The sequence below is a fragment of the Ceratotherium simum genome, chromosome 6 (assembly GCF_057802395.1).
Source record: "Ceratotherium simum simum isolate JZ-2026a chromosome 6, ASM5780239v1, whole genome shotgun sequence".
Taxonomy (NCBI): domain Eukaryota; kingdom Metazoa; phylum Chordata; class Mammalia; order Perissodactyla; family Rhinocerotidae; genus Ceratotherium; species Ceratotherium simum.
The window spans coordinates 48562444-48584558 of record NC_141905.1 but is presented as its reverse complement, the minus strand read 5'-3'; the positions used below and the strand labels follow the sequence as shown (position 1 = coordinate 48584558).

The window sequence follows — 22115 nt, the reverse complement described above, 5'->3', positions numbered from 1 at the left end:
ATAAATTTCATGTTACTACTTCAGCATTCCTAATGTCTGGCTGCCAGTTTCTTACCTGTATAAATAACCTTTAAGAGAGGAGATCTCACTTTTGAAGTTTCTTATCCACCCCTCATGCATTTCGGTCACCAAAAACAGCTAGGTAAGTTAACACAGTTCTCAGAGTCCAAGACCAGAGAGAAATTAGGCCAACCTAAAATATATCATGCTCTAGGAAAAGTAAGAGTGTGGTTAGAAACTGAAATTAACACCCTCAGCATTGGTACTATTTTGCTTTTGTCTGCTGATGCTTACCATGGTAAGATGTATCATCATTATGATATTGGTAGGAATGGATGAACATTTAAGGAGGTCAGAAACTTTTTTTTTTTTTTTTGCTCTGTCAGCAAAGCTATATTAAGTAATAACAGCTTTGCCATGTTTCAGATTTTTCCCTATCTATAATGTTTGTTTTAAACGGCTCTGAAGTATTGACTAATTGGCAGAGATTTTTGTTTGAAATAACTTGAGCAAAACTCTCTACTAAAATATGTGGTCATTGTATAAAAAAAAGAAAACAGTGATCAATAAAAACAAAGAAAATTAAATTAACCAAAACCTCTCTACCAGATACAACCACTTTGGGGGAGCATATATCCTTTTAGTTATTTTTTGTTTTAATTTACAAAAATGGATCATACTATATGTATTTTATAATCTGCTTTTTTTCCCACTTAGTTCAAGCAGTTCTATATGTGTGTGAATATTTGTGCTTTTATATATGCTGTGTGTATTTATTTAAACAGAAAGAAATTGTGCAGATCTTTGTTTTAAATCTATCCAGCTGAGTATCTTTGAATATGCTAGGGCCTAGGATAATGAAAATTTTATCATTCACTGAAACTACCTTTGCTTTTTTTAACTGATGAGCATGAGAGAAACTTCTTTGTAGCTTCTACTGTAACAAACCTAAGAATGGGTGGCCTGCTCTTATTCTCTTTAAACATAGGGGCAATTTGCTTACTGGCACCTGGACATAGCCTTCTCTCTCTGGCTTTATCACATCTTACATGGTATAGGCTGGAAAAGGCCCAAAGTTGCTTTGCAAAATTGTGCTTTGCTGATCATCACCAGCTATAGGTATATTTAGTCACTCAGTGCAGAGTGTCATTTTGAAACACCAACGCCTTCTATTTAATGCGGCTCTCATTGCTAGCCTTGTACCTGGGCCGTTGAACAAGGCAGCTGTCCGGATTTTATAATCTAGAAGGGAGGCAGACATTGAGCTACAAAGGAGTTATAGGTATACTGAGAGTAAAGAAGAAGTTCAGTGTCGTAGAAATGTATGGCAGGTGTCTTGACTTCCTCTGGGATGTTTGAGAAAAGCTTCTTAGAGGAAAAAATGTTTAAATTGACACCTAAATGAGGAGCAAGAGTGAGGTAGGAAAATGGGACAAGAAAAGTCAGGGAGAGTTTTCCAGGTGGAGGAACTGTCAGAGATAGAAGCCAGGCTTCATTCAGTCGCCTCTGTTCCTGACAGTTTTCTTTTGTAGTTACTTTTGAAACATTGGGGCGATTTTTCCCATGATCATTCATGTAAAATATGCGGTAAGAGTGGGCTTAACAGTTCTGTGAGTCATGATCGACACAATATTTTACAGATTGGTGCTTTGAATGTTAATAACTTTGGATAAACTAACACTGAGCCAATGCATCAGTTCAGTCTGTTAGTCAAAAGGCCGTGCTGAGCCCCCCACAGACTGGGTGCTTGTGGGAATGGCACCACATGGGGTACTTGCTGCCGGCTGAATGGTTATGTTGTCCCTAGATTTTTTTATGTCACCTGTAGCATCTTTTTCTTTGCTTCTTTAGGATGTCATAGGTTTCCTGTGGAGGCCAGGTGACTGTCTAGGCCAGGAGTTAGCAAATTACAGCTGGAAGGCCAAATCTGGCCTGAGACTTGTTTTTGTGAATACAGTTTTATCGGCTCATAGCCATGTCCATTCATTTGCAGATTATCTGTGGCTGCTTTTGCACTATAATGGCAGAGTTGAGTAGCTGCAAAAGATACCATATGCCCTGCAAAGCCTAAAATATTGACTCTCTGGTCCTTTACAGAAAAATTTGCTGACCACTGGTCTAGGCGTAATCCATAACCAAATGCCCCCACGTAATTCTCCATTTTTGTTGGTGTTTCTTCTCATATTCTCCACAGCCAGTCTGCTGTTTGTTATTTCTGTTGTCTGATTTTTTTCTTTCTTCTCTCCTTTCTTACCAGTTACCCCAGGCTGTGCTAGTAAATAAATGGGGCTGACACATCACGTTACATCATATCACGCTGCATCACTGTCAGTCTTTGTTTTCGGCTCTTCATTTAAATTTTGATCACTGCTCATTCTCAGAGGCTTTCCCCATTACTTCTCACTTCATAGTGGCCTAGAGGAGAAAAAGCACAAACTTTGGCTCAAATAGAACTGTGTTTAAAGTCGAGCCCTGCCACTTACAAAGTAGCTTAACTTAGGCATGTCACTGTACTTCTCTGAACCTCAGGTTCCTTTTCTAAAAATGAGAATAAGGCTACAGCTGCCTTACCTACATCAGGATTGTTGCAAGAATTAAGGCATGTAAGTGCTAGTGTATCGGTCATTTGTTCTTTTCTTAAAGCTGGTGGTGCTAGATGACTGACTTCCTTCACTTATATGCATTGCTGAAAAAGTTAATTTTGCTTTTAAATTTATTGTGGAATAAATGTGTTGGTTTTTATGTTGAAATTTTTGCTCAGATAACACAAAGGAAACTATTCTTATTAAATACAGTTTGAATATGAAAGCGTGAAGCTCAAATTATCTGCATTAAGATATTTATATATAAAATATAAAATTTTGCATATAAGATATATCTTATATATCTTAAGATATATCTCTATAGCGAAAAAAATCAATATTACTGAATGAAAGCCCTTTCAGTGTATTTTTAAAACCAGAAGCACTGCACTTTGAGAGTAAAGGAAAGATCAAATGGTAAGTTTAAAGAATAGAGACATTTTTATTGCGGGATGACAGAGTTGTGGGTAGTATTTTTGTCACTGTACTTTCTGTGGTAGAAGTATCATGCAGTTGATAAAAATACAGACTTTGCCAGGCTGAACATAATATATACCTTGCCTGTTTTGTGGAAATAATGCGGCTACTGGTGCTAAGGAATTTTTCACTACCTTAAGTTAGGACACTACAGTGGAAAAGGTTACCTGTGTGCATTTTATTTATTTGGAAAGGAGATAGTGTTTTTAGGTCCAACACAGAGAAGACAGTAGAGGAATAACCTTGTCTTTTAGATGCCACCTGACAGTGAGTTAGAAAAGCAGGTTCACTAATGAGCAACTCTGCAGGCACATTGTTGAACTGTGCTGTTTATGTTCTTGCATCCTTTTGATTTTTGGTTTCCTTTTTTTGTAAAAGAGGTATTTACCTTTTTCACAAAGATCTTGCCACCCATTTGGGTTTTACTTGTGCCAGGGCTTGGGAGGTGAACAGTTGACTAACACCCTTCTTTCTCACCCGATTTTGGGGCCAATGGATAGACCAGTGGGAGTTACATATACAGAAGTTTATTAGAAATAAAGCTGATTAGAAGACTGTGGCCAAGTGGGTTTTCTGGTATTTCATGCTCAAGTGAGACCAATTTCCCCCTCATAGTGTGGGAGAGAGCGGCCTAGACTGGTCCTATCTGTGGGCAGTCTGGCTCTGGAAAGGGAGGAAACCAGGAGAGTCTGGGCCACGTTGTCCAGGCCCTTCTCCCACTCACCGTTCAGAGAATTCACTTGTTCTCTCCCAAGGAGAAGGTTGGGGAGAAGACTGGACCGTTAGGCTAATGGAAAGTCCTCCAAGCGAAAACACAAGGCCAGGGGGAGTGGAGGTCTCTCGCTAATGCTTTGTTGAATGGAGGCGCTTCATGAACAGTTGTGCCTGTTTTCTCAGTAACTCTACCTCAGTTTCCTCTTCTGTAAAACTAGGATAATAATAGTAACATGCCTCATAGTGCTGTTGTCAAGATTAAATGAATTATACATGTGAAACATTTAGAAAAGAGCCCAGCATGTGGTAAACAGTTTGTCTCTTTTTACTGTTAGTTATATTAGCATTAGTAATACTATGTCAGAGCATTCAGATGCATTTAAAATATGCACATGTTAAGTAATGTCCTAGAGATGGTAATACTCAGAGGTGGAGGTTTAAGTTCATGTTGAGGAGAGAAAACTGCTGGCTACATGGGAGAAAATAAGCCCTTATCTCTTTTTGATGTGTTTTAAACATATATTTATTCTTGGTACTGAGGAAAAGATTAGGGAGGAGAATGTTGAGTGAAGGACGACTTTCTTTTAAAAAAAAAATTGCTTTTAGGCTGCTGAGAGTTCTGTGACACGAGGTATGACCTTGGAGGTCATATCTGGAGGGATATGACCTGGGGGTGTTTCACCCCTTTGTTTTGATAACTCCCACTGCGGCCTTAAGGCAATATCATTGCACAGAAAAACAAGTTGCTATTTATTTTAAATATGGAAGTTTCTAGGAGAAAAGAGAGCTTCAGTCTGTGTTCCTTATAGCCTACCAGAACACATACTGGAAATCTCTGTCTCTGCAGTGGTTGCTTGTTTAGATGTGGTTACTTGTGACGAAAATATTAGTAAGCATTATTTATGTCCAGACAGGCTCCTTATACGCAGCACCTACCACAATGCTTTGGCATAGTAGGTGCCCCCAGATTATCTGTGGAATGAATCAGTGATTTTAGGAGTAGGGATATATAAAGCAATGGGCTAGACATACTTGCACAACTGTTTGTTCTAGGCTTCTTTTGATTTTCTTACCTACTTAACATGCGTTAAAAAAAGAAAAAACAGAGCATTCATAAGAAAAGGCAGCTATTTTAGGAGCATCTCAGTTTACTTAGAAAATACTGTACATTGCTTTTGAAAATGGATTGAACATTAAATATGAATGCTTATTCAGTGTTAGTTTTTCCTCTTGCCACAGAGCTTAGTTTTTACAAGTAGGAGCTTTATAGTGTCATGGAAAGTTAGTTCCAATTTTTTTCTTATAGAATATTTGATACCACTGATTTCATTATTTCTGGTGTTGAAGCTAAAGTTTAGTAGGCTTGGGAGAGAAGAAGCCTGGGGAAACAAGAGGCCCAGGTTGTGCTCTGAGTGACCCTGAACAGACCACTTAAAGATTTTGGGACTATGGGTCATTATCTGTCAACTGAGAGGCCAGGACTAGAAGATTAATGAGGATTTTCCAGCTTTCAAATGATGTGATTGTGAGATTTCCCCACCAGTTTCTGCTTGTAGCAAGAGGCCTGTTGAGTAAGAGGTCTCTGGCTCAGTGAGTTAGTCTTAGCTGTGTATTCTGCTTGAGAATTGTTACTTGAATTAATTTGTAGAAGCTATCGGTACTTGCTCAGAAGAATTAAGAATATATATGTTTGGTTTTTAAAGAACTCATATTAGCAAAATTTAGATGGAATGTTGGATGTCTTAATTTTTATTCTGTTCTCAAAACCAATAATACAGAAAGTCTCCAACTTGTCTCTTTGAACATGACTTTTATAAAGTGTTATAATGGATACAAGTCCATTATATCATATTTAAAATACTCTTGTTAATATTATTTTATGATGGGTAGGGTCATAGTATAACTTATATCATGGTCAAAATCCACTTGCTATTTTAAATGTGTCAGTGTTTGGCATGTTAAATAGCTTTTGCAGGCCAGCCAGAGAGCCTGATCACCATTTATAGGATTGTTATTTCCTTAGTAAATATGTTCCATTATGTCCTCCAAATGACAAGAATAGGGTGAGAGGACCTGTGTGGTAAGAGAGGAAACGGAGGGTCTGACTCAGAGATAGTTGAATAGGAGGATGCATGCCAATGTAAGGGCAGGATCGCTATCACAGGCGCTGGCCCTTGGGCCTTCCTCTTCCTTCCCCTCCTCTCTTGGAGGGACATGTGGTTACATCAGGAACTCATACCTCACTTCCCTTCTGTATTAGTTATCTATAGCTACATAACAATATCATTTTAAACTTACAATGCACAAACTATTTCACAGTTTCTGTGGGTCAGGAGTCTGGTCATGATTTAGCTAGGTACTTTATAAGGCTGCAGTCAAGGTTTCAGCCAGGGCTACTGTCTTATCTGAGGCTCAACTGGAGAAGGATTTGCTTCTAAGCTCGTGTGATTGTTGGCAGTTTCTTGTGGGCTCTCAGATGGAGGGCCTCAGTTTCTTGTTAACTGTCACCTAGAGGCTGCCCTCATGTGGCTCTCCTTACAGGCAGCTCACCACATGGCAGCTTGCTTCTTCAAAGCCAGCAAGGGAGAGAATCTTGTAGCAGAAAGGGCATTAGAATCTTATGTGATGTAACCTCATGTATCCTGTCATTTTTGCTTTATTCTGTTGGTTACAAGCAAATCACAGGTCCCACCCCCACTCAAGGAGAGGGGATTACACAAGCATGGATAATAAGGGACAGGGATCATGGGGGCCATTTTAGAGTCGGCCACATTTGAGGCTGGCCAGGAATATGGCTCCTTTTTATCCTTTCTCTCTTCTCCGTGCATTCTCCTACTTAGCTAGGAGCATATTTCTCCTCCGTTCTGTCTTCTTCCTTCCTTCTGACCTGCAGAGAACTCAACATCCCTGGGTGGCTTTTCCTCCTCTTTTCTGCTGTAGAAATGCAGGGAGAAGTCAGGAGGAAGCTCTGCCTTGGTAAGCAACTCGTGTGCTGTCAGGGCCCTCCCTTGATGGCTGGTGTTTTGAGTGTACGAGACATTCACGACAGGTGTTTCTAAGTCATAGTGTGGCTTATATAAAGGACCTAAGTGGGGTCTTCTCAGCTTTTGTGTCTTCTGGTCACTGTTGTCTTTAAGCAAGTGCTGAATTCCAAAATTAGTTCACTTTCACAGTGCCATCCTTTTAGTATCTCATATTATGACTGTGTATTTTTAGCTTCTAATTTAGAATCATTAGTGGTTTTGGTCCTTTTACTCTTTGGCCCCATTAACTGCTCTTTTGTATTATTTCCCTCTTCTCTTCAGTCATCTTTAGAGTGTTTCTTGCCTTTCTCTGGCCTGCTCCTACTCTGTGTCTCAATCAGTTGTAAGTTATTGCTCTTCCTCAGTGCTGAGGAGACAGTGTTGTGCAGTGGTTAAGAACAAGGACTGAAGCCAGACTGCCTGGATTTGAATCCCAGCTCTGCCATTTCTTAGCTGAGTAATCTCGAGCAAGTGATTCAATTTTATTTCTGTATGGCAGGTATTAACGTTTCTCATTTTTCCACTGGCCAGTAAGCCTCTGATGGCTGCTGCCACTCTCACTTTGCTCCCAAGATATATGCACAAATACAGGAGCAATTTGCACTTTATTCCTAAATGAGACTTTACCCCAAGCCTGTTTCTGGTCTCCTGGTGAAGTGGGCTGGAGCATATTTGAGCTTGTGGGGATACCTCTTTTTTTGTTGGTATCGCTCTGGTACTTGCTTTGCCTTGTAAGGATGAGGATAGTGGACTTCTTCCAACAGCAACAACATTTAGTGAGCATTTATTGTTTGCCATAAGCTTTATTAATTGCAGGCGTTATGTCTTTTAACCCATATAACACATTAATTTGTAGTCTTGCTATTACTAGCAGTCTATAGATGAAGGAACTGAGGCTTAGGGAAATTAAATAACGTGCTCAAGGTCTTCAGGGCAGACTAGGGGATGCAGTTCTGTGTGATTGCAAAGCACTTGGTCTTAATGACCCTAGGACACTGTCTCCCATAGAGGAAGCCCAGACCCTCTTAGTGAACTAAATCCTTGGGAGAAAAGAGTCTAAGACTCTAAAACAATCACGTCTTGTGGGTACGAGAGCTTTTATCCATTTCTGCAGCCTTAGTGCAAGTGCCATCCTCTAGCATCTTAGCTCTCAAATGCTCTTGGTTTTGATGCCCGCCCATCTCCTTCCACCATGGTGGAGGAGGCTTGGCCTCACCCTAAAAGACAGAGCGTACATTTAAAAAGGAATATATTCTTTTTAGTCTGGTTTTTGCTTGACCATAGTGGAATCTTACATTGTATATGAAGCATGATTGAGAAGTACTGGGCTTTTTTAACAATCCCAGCCAGGATTTATATGTCCAGATATTCTCTGTAAGTGCATCAGCTAAGTTAATTGCTCATATTCTGGTGATACTGCCATTGCACTGCATTCTTTTAAATGAACTTCATCTCAAACACCTTATAACTCCTTCCCCACCCCAGTTCTTAGTACAGTGTCTTCTGCCAAAATGGGTAGTTCATTAAAGTCGATTGTTGAAGTCATTTGTAATTCTTTTGAATAACCATAGTGGTGGCAAACTACCAATTTTGAAGATGAATTTGATTTCTTGAACCTATTAAAATATTTTCCATTATAGCAAATAAAGTGGGTTCTGTTAAAAAATCATGAGTAACTAAATTGTAACAAGACAGATTTTCTTGTGGGCATTGTTCACCAGTTTTGAAGGTAAAAGAAGAGTATTCAACTTATTCTGAGCAGTCACCATCATTGGAGTGAGTCCCAAAGAGGATGACTTAGAAGGCGTCAAGTAGCACTTTTTTTTAGATAGAAAGTGTCATTTAAAAGTTAGGATTCCCTCACCTTTTGGGTCTTTTTTTTTCTTGAAAACATAGCTGACAAATCCATACTGTTGTTGATGAGGCTGTAAGGTGAAGTTAGCCTTGGCCATAGGCTGCCTGCCATTCTTACTGTGGCTTTTATTTCCCACAGAGGTCTCCTAAGTACTTGGCGTTACAGTGCACACCAGAATAATTAGCACTGATGGAAATGATTCATTCCCTCTTTCAAGAATTTATCATCATAAAAAGAAACTCAGTAATGATATGAAGAATGCTAACAAATGCATAACTAGAGCTTTGTTTGCATGTTAGTAAAGGCTATCAACTAAGATGGTGATTTTTATTTAACACTCCATTCAGAACAACTTAGAAAAGTTTTATGTTGTCAAACGTATGATTTGAACCTCTCTCTAAAATGTTCACATAGGGAAAGAGTCTGAATTTAATGGTCTGTATAACCCCAATTGCAATTGTAACCGTGAATTTAATAGACTATCACACTTGCACTAGTAAACACAATAATTGCAATTATATTTTGGGGACATATTCTATGATGGAGCACTGGACATACATTATCTCTAATCTACGTAATTACTCTCCAAAGTCTGTGTTATTGTCCTTATTTTACAGACCTGGAAACTGAGGCTTAGAAGGATTAAATTATCTGGCAAAGACCACACTGCTCTTAAATAGCAGAGGGGGAGTTCATGCTTATTTATTTTAGACCTATATCAAACCCTTCTGCATTTCCCATGCTTTTCAAAGGGTTCCATGCCAAGTGACCAGGCATATAAAGCTATAGCTAGCCAACAAGCATGTTCCTCTCAGTGTTGGGTATAATCTACAAGTATTTGACTCTTCAGTCCATCCCTGCTATTTTTATTGATGTTGACAAGTTCTTTCTTTGTTGCTAGGAAGCTCTCTGGATTTATGTGGTATTTGTCCCATTTTCTCCCTCTTTTATGCCCCCTTCCACACACACACACACACACACACACACACACACACACACCCCTAATGGTTTGGATAACTTGAGGTTTCTATCAAGTCTATAACTGAGGTGGCAGTATTTCTCGTGGTACCTCAGTGTATGGAGCCGTTTTATAATTAATATTAATCTCTTCTCTCTGAATGACTTAACACTGAGGCTTCAGGTAAGGAAAGTTAACAGGTTCCTATTTAATAAGTGTTGTTTCCTTGGAGCCATATGTTCCTCACATAAACTGAGGAATAGTTCCATTCTACTTGGTAGAAGTTGAGTATTTTCATTTGGGGCTCTTCTGTGAAGGGAAAGAAAATAGAACTTCATATCCCAAGTATAACAAAAGTATAAAAAAAAAAGTAAAACATCATTCTGAATGACTTTGTCTTAGAAAAAGGAAGGCACTTTGCTGGGGATATTCCATTATTCCATGAATTATATGAACCTTCAGAATATGAATTGGACATATGGACAAGGTAGCAAGTCTGATCACTGAGCATTGGTGTCCCTGGTTCTGGGATAATACCCTTGTTGGATCAAAGCATACTTGACTTTGGCAGATTATATCTTTCATCTTATGAAATCCTCACAAACACACAGTATAGTAGAGGGCATTTGATCCTCTTTCGGAAATGAAGCAATTGAGGCTGGAAAAAGATGAATGGATTTTCCTGAGGTCACGTGGCTAATAAGTAGTAGGACTTTGAACCAAAGTTTTATCTGTGCGGTGTCCTTGAAACTAAAACATGCATTCGACCCTAGCAACGCTGACCTAGTCATCTAGTAATAGCTGGAGGGAAGCTGGAACAAGGAGAGCTGTCTGGCGCTCTCAGAAGCAGGCAGCCATTGTCCTGCTTCCTGTGTGGAAATTAGCTGGCTCCAGTGTTAGAGAGAACTGGAGGGAGAGAACTGGAGGGAGGCCCTTGCTGCCTAGCTCACTGCAGTCCTAAGCACTAAGCCAGTGCTTCCTCCAGTCCTCCCAGGCAAATTAGTCACTCACTTTTTAGGAGAAATAAGGAGAGGGTGGGGGAGGAGAGATAGAAAGTGGGTTACTCCAATACTGCTCCCTCCCAGGAATCAGACTAAAAATCTCTTCTTGAAAACATAAGGGAGGGTATTTTAAGGGTTCTCCACCCCAAATCCCAACAGTAGAAATACTGCTCTTTAAATATTTTTTCTCTTGGGGAGATCTTCTATGTTGTTATTCTCTCCTTCCTTTTTTGGAGAGAAAGGAAGAGACGACTAACTGTATTTTTCTCTGTGTTTTGGGTATAAAGAAAGGAAAAGACTGATGTAGAAAGCAAGAAATGATCTTTTTGAGACATATAACTAATCAGATTCTTTCTCCTCATGACAGATGATGGAAATGTACTGGGACAATGGGAGAAGCCGGTAACTTATAGGAAACCAAGATGACAAGAATTTTTTAAAATAATCAGTAAGTAAAATTTTGTTAGCTCTTTAGAATTCTCTTGACTAATGGGTGAATTTTTTTCTAAGAAACCATGGTGAAAGAACAGCACAATCAAATAACTTAAAAGTTTAAAAGAGATAATGTTAAAATACACATCCAAACACCAGAACATTGGTGGTAACATATGAGAAATTATTCTTTCTTGGTAGGGTGTGTCATTTTAAGTTGCATGCATCAGTTTGGTGGATACAGGATAAGTATTTACAGAATTAAAAGAGGATTCTTTTTTATATTAAACTTGGAATAGCCCTTCTCAAATACAGATATTCTTGGTCCCTTTGTTTCCATGGACCTCATTTCTTACCCACTTTTTGTGGGTACATTTTGTAGGTAAATATGAATAAACTTGGTGAACATGAATAAAATTGAGCTCTTTGTCTACACCTTCTCCATATCCCACTTCGTGTATGTCATTTTTTACACATCAAAGGCCATTAATGTTTGCTAATTATCTGACAGTTATATGCGGTTGATTTTGGTTTCATTATGATAATGATAATCTTAGTACATGGAGTAGCTTAGTGGAAAGATCATGTATTTTTGAGTCATTTGTAGGCCTAACTCTTGCTCGTGTGCTTTTTAGTAGTTACTCAGCCTCTCAACCTCAGTTGACTCACCTGTATATTGGATTTGATAATATCTCTCGTGAAACAAAAGACTTGTGTGGATAGTATTTTATGCTATGACTCATACCTTATAGAGGCACGATAAAAGTAGTTACTTTCCTTCCTCATGTTTGTATCATGATTTACAGTTTACAAACTTTTATTTTGACTGAGAAGATTAGCCAGCTCAACTTCCTCAGCTACTGTCGGGCAGTGGTCGGTTAATGTTGCAGGTAGTGATATTCAGGTAACTGTTAAGAGCTAGCCTTTCCTGGAGGAGGGGGTTGTACAATTTGCAGACTTCCATGGTGTAAATAATCCCATCACGGCTGATTTCAAACTACCAACAAAGTCACCACAAGCAGACGCGGGAAGTGATGTGCAGGAGCCCACCATTATATAGTTTTCCACCATCCGGATACAATAGTTGTAAGGAACACCCAGAGTATAGATAATAGTAAAATAGGAAGTGGTGAGTTTGGAGTATTTATTATTTTGCTTTTAGTATAAGCATTTTAATTGTATGTTTATATGATTTAACTTTTAATGATGGCTGTGTTTCACTACTGGCTTGCTGAAAATCCTGAGAATATGACGGTCAGCTCTAGCGGACTGGTGCGAGCTGACTCCAGCACAGCTCTGATGGTAGGTTTCCTGTTGTGATGACATTTCTAAGCCACAGTTATTCAATTATCTGTCTCAGCTTTGGTGGTAAGAGTTTGGTTTGGTTGATAGAAGCAAAGTTTGGTTTTGACTAGGTAACCCAAGTTATCATGCTCACATAGCTTATGAAATGGAAGATAAGTGCTGAGATCAATTTAGAATTTAAACCTATTAAGAGTGTGACTAGAGTTCTCAAGTTGTTAACTAAGCTTTGTAACTGGCCCTTGGCACCCCCACCTCTTCTGGCTGTTAAGTGACAATGCTTGTAGATACGTCAGACTGGTCACTCCCTTTTGAACTTCCTTCTCTCCCTTCCCTGTGGCTCGAATCTGCATTTCCTCAAGTAGTGACACTGTAGGGACAGCAGCCAGGGTGCCTCCTGACTAACCACAGCATGTAGCTTTGCTTTTGATTCGGAAATTAAGTTTTAATGAAAGTGAGTTGTCTCCAGAGAGAGAGAAACAGAACCAAACCAAACCTGGGCAGTTTAAAGTTCATACTGGCTTTATTAAAATCTTTGGGAGTAAAATGGAGGGAAGAAAGGAAACTGGATCCGATATCTCAATATTTCTTCCAGAAGCAGCTTCTTCAGTTTTTCTAACTTGCCCTTTAGAAGGGAACAATTGAAGCCTGAAATTGCTAAGTAACAGCTAAGACTGTGGTGGTTGTTTTTATTTTAAATCTCACCCACCTAGTTCTCAAAACACATTCTTTATTGAACCTTAAAAAAAATGCCTTGGATATTTCAAAACATTCATTTGTGTCAGTTCCCTTAATCAGACTTACATAATCTTAAAACATTTATTTCCCTTATTTCCTCCTAAAACAAAAGATATTTATACTTCTACTGAGTCAGGGATGGACTTGGATTATTGCAAATCTAATTCTTTTCCATTTCAGGCAGAACCTCATGGATAGAAATCTGAGAGACTTGCCTCTGGATTAAGAAATATTGACCTGTATCTTAATCAAGTTGAATAAAGGTATCTCTGGTTACTTTGAAAGCAAACATGGGAGTAATAATTAACAGAAAATTTCACCACAGTTAAAATATTCTGATTTATAATTTCTCTCTCCAGAATAGACCTTATGCTATTTCTGAACATCCCCAGTATAGATGAATTTTTGATTAGATCACTACTAGGTGTGTAGGCTTCAAATGTGTAAATTTTACAGCCTTGCTTTGTGTTCAGAACAACTCCCTCAGTAGTTTGCTGGATACCTGAGAGCCATGGGTTGTTAGGGTGGATCCCAGTAAAAATAAGACAGGCTTATTCCACTTCAGGGGTTGATGATAATCAAGCCTGAACACAGAAAACTATAATTTCAAAACAAATATGGTAGAAGATGTTATAAAAGATGTATTAAATACTGAGGAAACAGACGGGAGAGGGAAATTACCTGTGTGGCAAGAGTGGGCTAGAGAGTTTCAGGAGCAGATGACATTTGAATTGGGCGTTTAATGATTAATACCTTTTAACTAAAATACTTTTTTAAAAAGTATAAAGTTAACAATGCTAACTGCAAAGAACTTTAAAAATGTGAAAATTATTAAGAATAGAAAACTCATCAATATTATCACTACCCAGAGATAACATTATTAACATTGTTTTTTTGTATTCTGCCATACTCTTTCTGTGCCTAGATTACATACATATTTTTTTCTCCCTAAAATGGATTGTTATAAATATTGTGTGAATCCTGATTTGATTGACAATATCCTGAGACCATGCCACATCAATAAATATACATCCACATCATTTTTGTTATTGTTATATAGCATTCCATGTGTATGTGGTCTATAATGTATTTAACCATTTCCCTATTAGTGGGCATTTAGGTTGTTCTCAACTTTTTGTTCTTATAAAGCACACTATAATGAATATCTTTGTGTATGCGTTACGGTGCACTTATCCAGTTATTTGGGCAGGATTTTTGAACAGAGTTGGGGTAGTGCTGAGGGAACACCCTACAAAGAAGAAACAGTTTGAGCAAAGAAGCAGAGGTAAGAAAGGAGGATCTCATTCTGGGGAAAGGCTACAACTGTAGTTTAGTAGAATGCAGAGAGAGAAGGGGAGTCTAATTAGGGCTGGATGTAGAAGATAGAGGGTCTCTGATGCTAAGCCCTTTATGCATTCTCAATTGGGAGCCATGTTGGAATCTACATCATACTTCAAATGACTCTGAATATCTTCAATTTTTAAAAATTTCCCTTATTTGGGGAGGAAATAAAAATCATTAATAGTCCTGCTTTCCAAAACTTCTTGAAAGTCTTAAGAAACTGTCAGTCAGGGAGTGAACAAGTAGTAGAAGTCATGGGAAAAGTGTGTGTATGAGTATAGAAAGAACTGTAAGACTAGGGGAGCTTATGATTTTGACAAGTGAAGGAAACATCATTAATAAATGTATTTTCTACACTTAAGGAATGTTAATAAACTATATGATGAAATTTAAAGATAAAGTTTGGGAAAGATATGAGTTAGGGGACAGTATTATAATTTAATAATACTACTACCTTAAATTTATTGGGTGTTTTTTTGTGCTTGTGTGTTTTAAATACATTGTTTTGCTTAATATCTGAAGAGCCTTCTTAGGAAGAGTCTAGGATTATCTCCATTTTGCAGGTGAAACGGAGGCCTCAGCAAAAGGCCTATTCGGTGAAAGAACACCAGACTTGGAATTCCAGTTCAGGTGCTGCTGGGGCCTTGAGCAAGTCTTGGGACTTCACTGGGATGGTTGTGAGGATATAATAAGACAATAACTGAAAGATTATGAAAACAGCATAAAGTACCATAGAAACGGAAGGACTACTTTTTATAATAGGATGCCTTGTTTTATCATTACTGGAGGGAAGAATAGTACTTCTTTAGCCATTTTCCATTCCCTTTGTGGTAGATTATATTATTGTCAAAATATTTGCTCTTCCTTTCTACCCACCCTCCATCCGTCTGCTTTCCCACCCCACTGAGGGTTGACTCCCATGGCTGGCTTGGCCATAGAATTTATTTTGGCCAATGAAATGTGAATAACAATGACGTGCCATTTAGGAGCAGCAGCTTTAATAGACATGGCCTGGTTCTGCCATCTCTCTTTTCTCTTTGCCATGAGACTAGCATGTCCCAGTTAGGGGTTCTCCTTCTGCCTTGGTCCCAGAGTGAAGAGGACATAGTGCCAAGTCACATCTCACCTGCAGGTAACCAAACAGGAGCCAGAAATGAACCTCCTTCTGTTGTTGGCCTGCAAAATGTTGGTGCTATTTTTCACTGGAGCATAATTTAGCCTGAACTGATATACTCCTTTTTCACCCTTTAGGTACCACCTTCTCTCCCTTTCAGGACACGCACGCACACACACACACACATGCCTGTACAGAGAGCTTCCTTTTTAAGTTGAGAGACAGTGCTCCCCATCAAGTGTTGTACTATAGTCTTTCTCCTGCATTGAAGAGGTCTACCTTTATCAAAGGTTATCACTACAAATAAAGCATTTAAATAAGGTATTTAAGGTTGACCAAGTTGACCCTTCATTTTTTTTCTTCCAAACATTTATAAAACATGTTCCGTGTCAAGGTTGGGACTTCTGGATGTTTAAAATAATCCAAGCCCTAGACCCAGCCTTCAGGACTCTCAGAGTATGATGAAAATGGATGCTGTGTACCCCAGTAGCTATAAAACAAGGCAGCAGTGTCAAGTGCTGAAGGAGAGTCTCACTTTAATAATCAGCAAACTATGTTCATGTAGGTGTCCCCTACATATGTATGCCATCCTTAAGATGTTCTTTAAGTGTCATTGCTTTGTGTTAGTTAAGCCTATCTTCCCCTTCCCTCTCTTCCTTAGCAAGCATTTACTGTACCATTTAATTTGTACTACGTGTTAGACTTTCTTATTCTCAATATGTAGTTTATAGTCAAACAATTTATACTGACTTGTTCACTAGTTTAGTATATGTGTCCTTTCTTTTGATGTATGTTGTAAACTCTTTAACTTCACAGATGACATATCTTAAATTTTTTCCCTGTAATATAAATTGCTTAACACACGATTACAACCAAGTTAAACTCTTAGTAAATTATTGACTGTTTTCTTTGATTTTTTTCCCCTCTCAAGTTATTGTTCTTTTTTCCATGATGTATGAAGTGGAGTTCATTGTCGTTAGTCAGAGTGCTCCTTTCCTGTTTCTTTTTTTGGTGTCTGACGTGTTTAAGGCTCTGGTGGGAGAACCAGTTTGTCCTAGCTTAGTAATACCTTACCTCAGTTTGGAATAATTTGGAGTTGACCAGTCAGATTTCACGTCACTTGTGTAATAATCTGAAGGGCTTTAAAGGATCTAACTTAATTTCATATTCCTAGTGATTAGTCCTGACTTTGGACCATGGAGTGAAACCAAAAGCTCCTGGAGGTCTGTGTGATAGGTCTAATAGTTTCTGGGTTAAGATAATGTACCATTTAGCTGTTCCCTGCCTTTATGATTGAATTCAGCTATTTTCTGTCTTATTACTTCTAACCACCTCTCCACTGTGATTTCGAAAGGCACAAGTTAATTTATTATTAAAGTCCCATCTTGGACCAAGGGCTTTCAAACTTTTTTGTCCGACGTGCACAGAAAGAAATGATTGTCAGCCTCAGACAGGAAGGAGCACTTGGGGCTGCCATGGTTTCTCTGTAATGGTCTGCCTCTTAGGTTGGGTGTTGGGTTCATGATTGTTGATTTTAATATTATTTTCCCTGAAAAACATGTTAAATATATTCTCTCATATGTATTAAATACTGCATAACCAAAAAGTTTTTTTTTAAGTGTGAAACACCGTTAATGCTGTTAAATGCAGCCATTGCATTTATACTGGCAGACCTGAGTCACATTAGTCAGTTATTTTTGCAATTTTAATTTTCTTTTAAAACACCTTGGACAGCTGTTTTAATAGATAGTGCCCTCTTTTTTCAACAGGGCAAAAGAAATTTTTTATGAAGATACTCTTTATAGACCCTTGATTTTCAGAGATCTTCATGTAAGTACAAGCATCAGTATAGTTTAAGGCTTACCCAGAGAAATATTTTCTTTTGTTCTGCAACGCAGAGGTACCTTCTCTTTGGAAGATATGCAAAGTTAATGTCTGGCTATTGACTGTAACTGCCCACTAGTCCTTCTCTTCTTTGCAGGGAAATCCAGATATTTACAGAGTCTGAAACATTAGCTCTCAGTCTCCTCAGCTGTAAGCCTGAGCCTGTCTGTCTGCTATGAGTATCAGACATAATAGTCCCAGCTTTGGAGTCAAACATACATAGCTTTGAAGCTGGCTGTGACTCACCTTGACAAATGACCTTGGGCATCAAAACCTTCTTGACTCCCAATTTCCTTGTGGCTTCAGTGCGGTTGTTAACACCTGCCTTGCTCTGTGTTGTGTACAGATTAAATGTAAAATAATGTGTGTACAATGGAAGCCACTGTCATTACTAGATACTCTGTAAATGAATTAAATTGAGCATGTTTTTCTTGTTCTAGGTGGAATTTCAAATACATTTTTCTACAGGAACAATGTTATAAATGGGATTTGAGTATAATATTAGAAATATTATTAACATTTTACTTCAGAGAAATCATGAATTACATAGGCTTTTAAAGACTGGCCAGAGAAGCCAATCTCTACATTTTGTCTTTAGTGAAACAGAGATAGATGCATTTCAGGTACTACATACTAGTTCATTAACTTTAGACTCTAGAAGTGAACTTTTAGAATGTAATTTATTACCAGGTTGAGGACTGCTTAGATAAGCTTTTGCATTAGACATAAAATGGAATTTCGGGCCGGCCCTGTGGCTTAGCGGTTAGGTGGGCGCGCTCTACTACTGGCGGCCTGGGTTCGGATCCCAGGCGCACACTGACGCACCGCTTCTCCAGCCATGCTGAGGCCGCGTCCCACATACAGCAACTAGAGGGATTTGCAACTATGACATACAACTATCTACTGGGGCTTTGGGGGAAAAAAAAAAAGGGAGGAGGATTGGCAATAGATGTTAGCTCAGAACCGGTCTTCCTCAGCAAAAAGAGGAGGATTAGCATGGATGTTAGCTCAGGGCTGATCTTCCTCACAAAAAAAAAAAAAGGAATTTCTTAATAGATAGGTGGTGATGTTTTTTGGGCAGACAAAATGATCCCTCCTTCCCACTTCTGTGAAGTAAACTCACCTTGTGGAGAACTTACTGCTCTTCTTGCCAATCCAACTAGGTATTTCTAGTGTAGACTGGCCAACATGGGACCTTGGCCACTGAGTGGGTGTATGGCCCCAATCTGGACCAGCATGAGTTTTTCTTGAGAATTTTTAAAATTACAATCATAGAATAGTACCTCTTAGTGGCAGAGCTGGGAATTAAGTGAAAGAAGGCGGATTTCAGGAAAGGAGAATGAAGCAAACCTATAGAAGCAAAGATGCCATCTTGTCCTGGTAGAGTTCATTTTGAATTGATCCTAAAGCCCAGCTACCCCTATGGCTGTCTGGCGGCTGGGTTATTTAGAGTCAATACATACTACCTGGCTTTTCCTGCACTGCTTCAAGTGCCATTTCTATAATCTGCAAGTTAAAGAGTGCTGACTAATTCATTTGGTTGTTTATGCTTGAAATATTTAAGAAGTCAGTGTCTTGGGGCTGGCCCAGTGGTGCAGTGGTTAAGTTTGCATGCTGCGGTTAGGTGGCCCAGGGTTCACGGGTTTGGATCCTGGTCGCAGACCTACACACCGCTCATGAAGCCATGCTGTGGCGGCGTCCCACATACAAAATAGAGGAAGATGAGCACAGATGTTAGCTCAGGGCCAATCTTCCTCGGCGCCCCCCCCCCCCCCAAAAAAAGTCAGTGTCTTTGTCATGGGCAATTATAATAAATATAATTGCATAGTAGGACATCTGATTTATGACACAGCTTTTTGAGAATGATGGTAGTGTTTATTCCCTCTCATAAAAGCAGAAATGTATTGGCACTAATCAAAGTATACTAGTGACTCTGTGTGTGTGTCTATGATAATGACTCTTGGCAGAGGCATGTTGTAATACAAATATGTAACTTTTGACTTTAAACCATATAAGCAAATGTATACTTATGATAGTTCTAGTAGTTATGAGTTTCCTTGAAAAACTGCATTTTGAAAAACTAAATGAACTGCCTTGAAAAACTAAGTGGGTACCATTTATGCATTTAGGAGCACTTGTAGGTAAATAGGTAGATGTTTGTAGCTATACCATGTACACTGGGAGAGAGATTCATATTTAAGAAGTTAGTAATTTGGCAAGATTGTCAAATATGTATGCATGTGTTCCTTGCTTGAAAGGGAAGATAGAATGACTTATTGCCTCTGTTCTCTTCAGTGAGTTAGTGTTTAGAGAACTGAGATTTTATATGACAACACTCTTTTGTAAACTCGACTTCCCTTTAGTAAGTATCAGATTTGCTTTCTCAGTAGTAGCATTCTGTATTGTTGGAACATGTAACGAGCAAAGAAAGGTGTCTGCCGCTTGGGTTTTGCTTGCCAGCTGGTTTGAACAGCTATAATATTTGTTTATTCTTGATGTCAGCAGTCAAAGGGAAAGTTTTCCTTTCTCCTTTGTGGCTGTTATATAACTTAAACATCATTACATCAACAATGACTATTTATTCAGAATCTGCTAGGTCCTGGGGTATATAAGGCCTCTGAAGCACAATCTCTGCCTCAGATGGACTTGTGTCATCTGGTGAGAGAGAAAAGTCAGGGATCTCAGAAAGATGCAAAGGCACTCTAAGTTAGTTGTGAGATGGAGGCATAAAGAATCAGGTCTGTAGCATTTGAAGGAGAGGAGAGATCCCCAGGGTTTGGGCCAATGAGGAGGGATTCCAGGAGAAGGAAGCGTTTGAGTGGGTCTGGAAGGTGGTAACTAGTAAGAAGAGTGAGCAACGGTCATCAGACCCAGGGTATGGTGTGGTCCCAGGTGTGGAGGTGATAATGTGCCAACTGGTTTAGGGGAACAAGTAGACCAGTTGGGTTATTTGGCAGAGGGTTTTTTAAGTGGAAGATAGGGATTGGAGAGGTGGAGGCCAGCTGCACATCATGGCATTGGGCTCGTGGGCTAATTGTCACTTTTTTTTTAAACTGTAGAATGACAGTCTTTGTACTTTGCCTTTTAACTTGAAGCAACAAAGACATCCTAGAAACAGTTGTCCTTTTTCTATTATGAGAATGTTTTAACAACGTTGGTACTGGTGTTCTTTTTGAAGCATAAGGATTATTGGAAAAATCTTTTAAGTGCTTTAAGTTATGATTGTAGGTGAACACATTTATGAAGCTCTCCTTCGTGAACAGAGTACCTACTCTGTGAATTTTAAGCTTCACTTGATCCTAGACAATAGAAACAAACTAGATTATCTCTCTCTTTCCTGTGTGTGCTTTCTTTCCCTTCCTCTTTCATGTATCTCAGTGTATCTATATATGTCTGTGCACACATAAAATTGCATTTTTCAGACTGCAGTGTTATGACGTTTACTGAGTTGCTCAAATACACGTAGGTTTAATATAGTCTTCTCATATAAAAAAGCTGCTGTCCTTGGTATAACAGTCAACAATTATCAGTTTGCGGAGTATAATTGATTGTAATAGTTTTGTAAACAGAAAATCAGTATGCTTAAAATACATATTAATTTTCATGAATGTTTGAGGAAAGTTGTCTATAAAGCAGATGTTTTCCTTTTGAACTCTACTATGAAACTATAGTTGTTTGATTGATAGAGTAAAGGTTTATGACATGATGGCATGCTAGACTTTGACATTTATCATGTGATGCTGATGATGTGTTGGGAGCACAGAGGGAGGGACCTGGCACCTGGAACAGCAGTTGGGAGACACTCAACCTCAGTAACCGTGACGTGAGGAGATGAATGCCTGAACCAGGAGTGGAAAAAACAGTGCAGATGTGAAAGACACTAGGAAGTTGTCATCATACCTGTTGATAGTGAATTGTCAAAAGAGAGGGAGGGAGCTCACTTGATTCCAGAATTTAACTTCAAGTGTCTAGGACAATAAGATTACCTTCTTGAGGAATATGAGAGTCAAGAGAGATTTATCGGCTTCATTCTCTAGGATACAGGCCCAGTTTATGCCTGTTACTAAGGATAAATGTTAGGTTATAGGCTTATCTTGTGCTTGCCCTTTTTGACCATAAGTTGGTCTTCCAACTGGAAGAAGTCTTAGATATCTTCAGAGAGAGATGAAGCAGTTTACCTAGGGCCACACACCAGGTCACTTCCTGGCGGAGCTGGGATTAGGATGGGAGCTCTTGACTCCCGGTGCAGTGCTCTTTCTACTCTTCCATGCTGGTTTGGAGAAAAGAATAGCATTTTAGAAAGGGCTCTTGACCTCACTTTAGATCTTATCTTTGGCTAATGAGTATTTTGAAAATCTTTGCCTGTAGCATGACTGGTTCTAAACAAATATGAGGAAGTTAAACTTGGGAGATCTTCTCCAAAGCCAAGAAGGTTTAATTTATAACTTAGAAAAAAATCTTCCTCTGGAGAAACTATCTACCCTCACTAGTAAACAACTCATTTCTTAACTGGTCCTTGGGACCTAGCAGCTCTATAGTCTCCTGTAATTTGCCAATTCCCAACTACTTAGTTTCTTTTAAATATCTTTATTCCAAAATAATGTTTAGGGCACAGTGACCCAGATAAGAATGAATATTTCCAAAATCACTCTTACTTTTTTAAAAGTTGGTTTAATTTGACATAAATAAAATCA

General features: G+C 38.8%; 1 protein-coding gene across 9 annotated transcripts in view; it reads left to right on the top strand.

Moving 5' to 3' along the window:
- Window positions 1–22115, top strand: part of SGMS1 (sphingomyelin synthase 1) — a 273809-nt gene that overhangs the window by 169510 nt on the left and 82184 nt on the right. For 7 of the 9 annotated variants that reach the window (XM_087432208.1, XM_087432203.1, XM_087432206.1 and 4 more), the window contains one exon: window positions 10978–11058. The gene's annotated coding sequence lies outside the window, so the exon portion shown is untranslated. Of the gene's footprint in view, window positions 1–10977; window positions 11059–12245; window positions 12345–13262; window positions 13346–22115 lie in introns of those variants that run through there. The other 2 variants (XM_087432210.1, XM_087432211.1) reach the window with 2 other exon arrangements.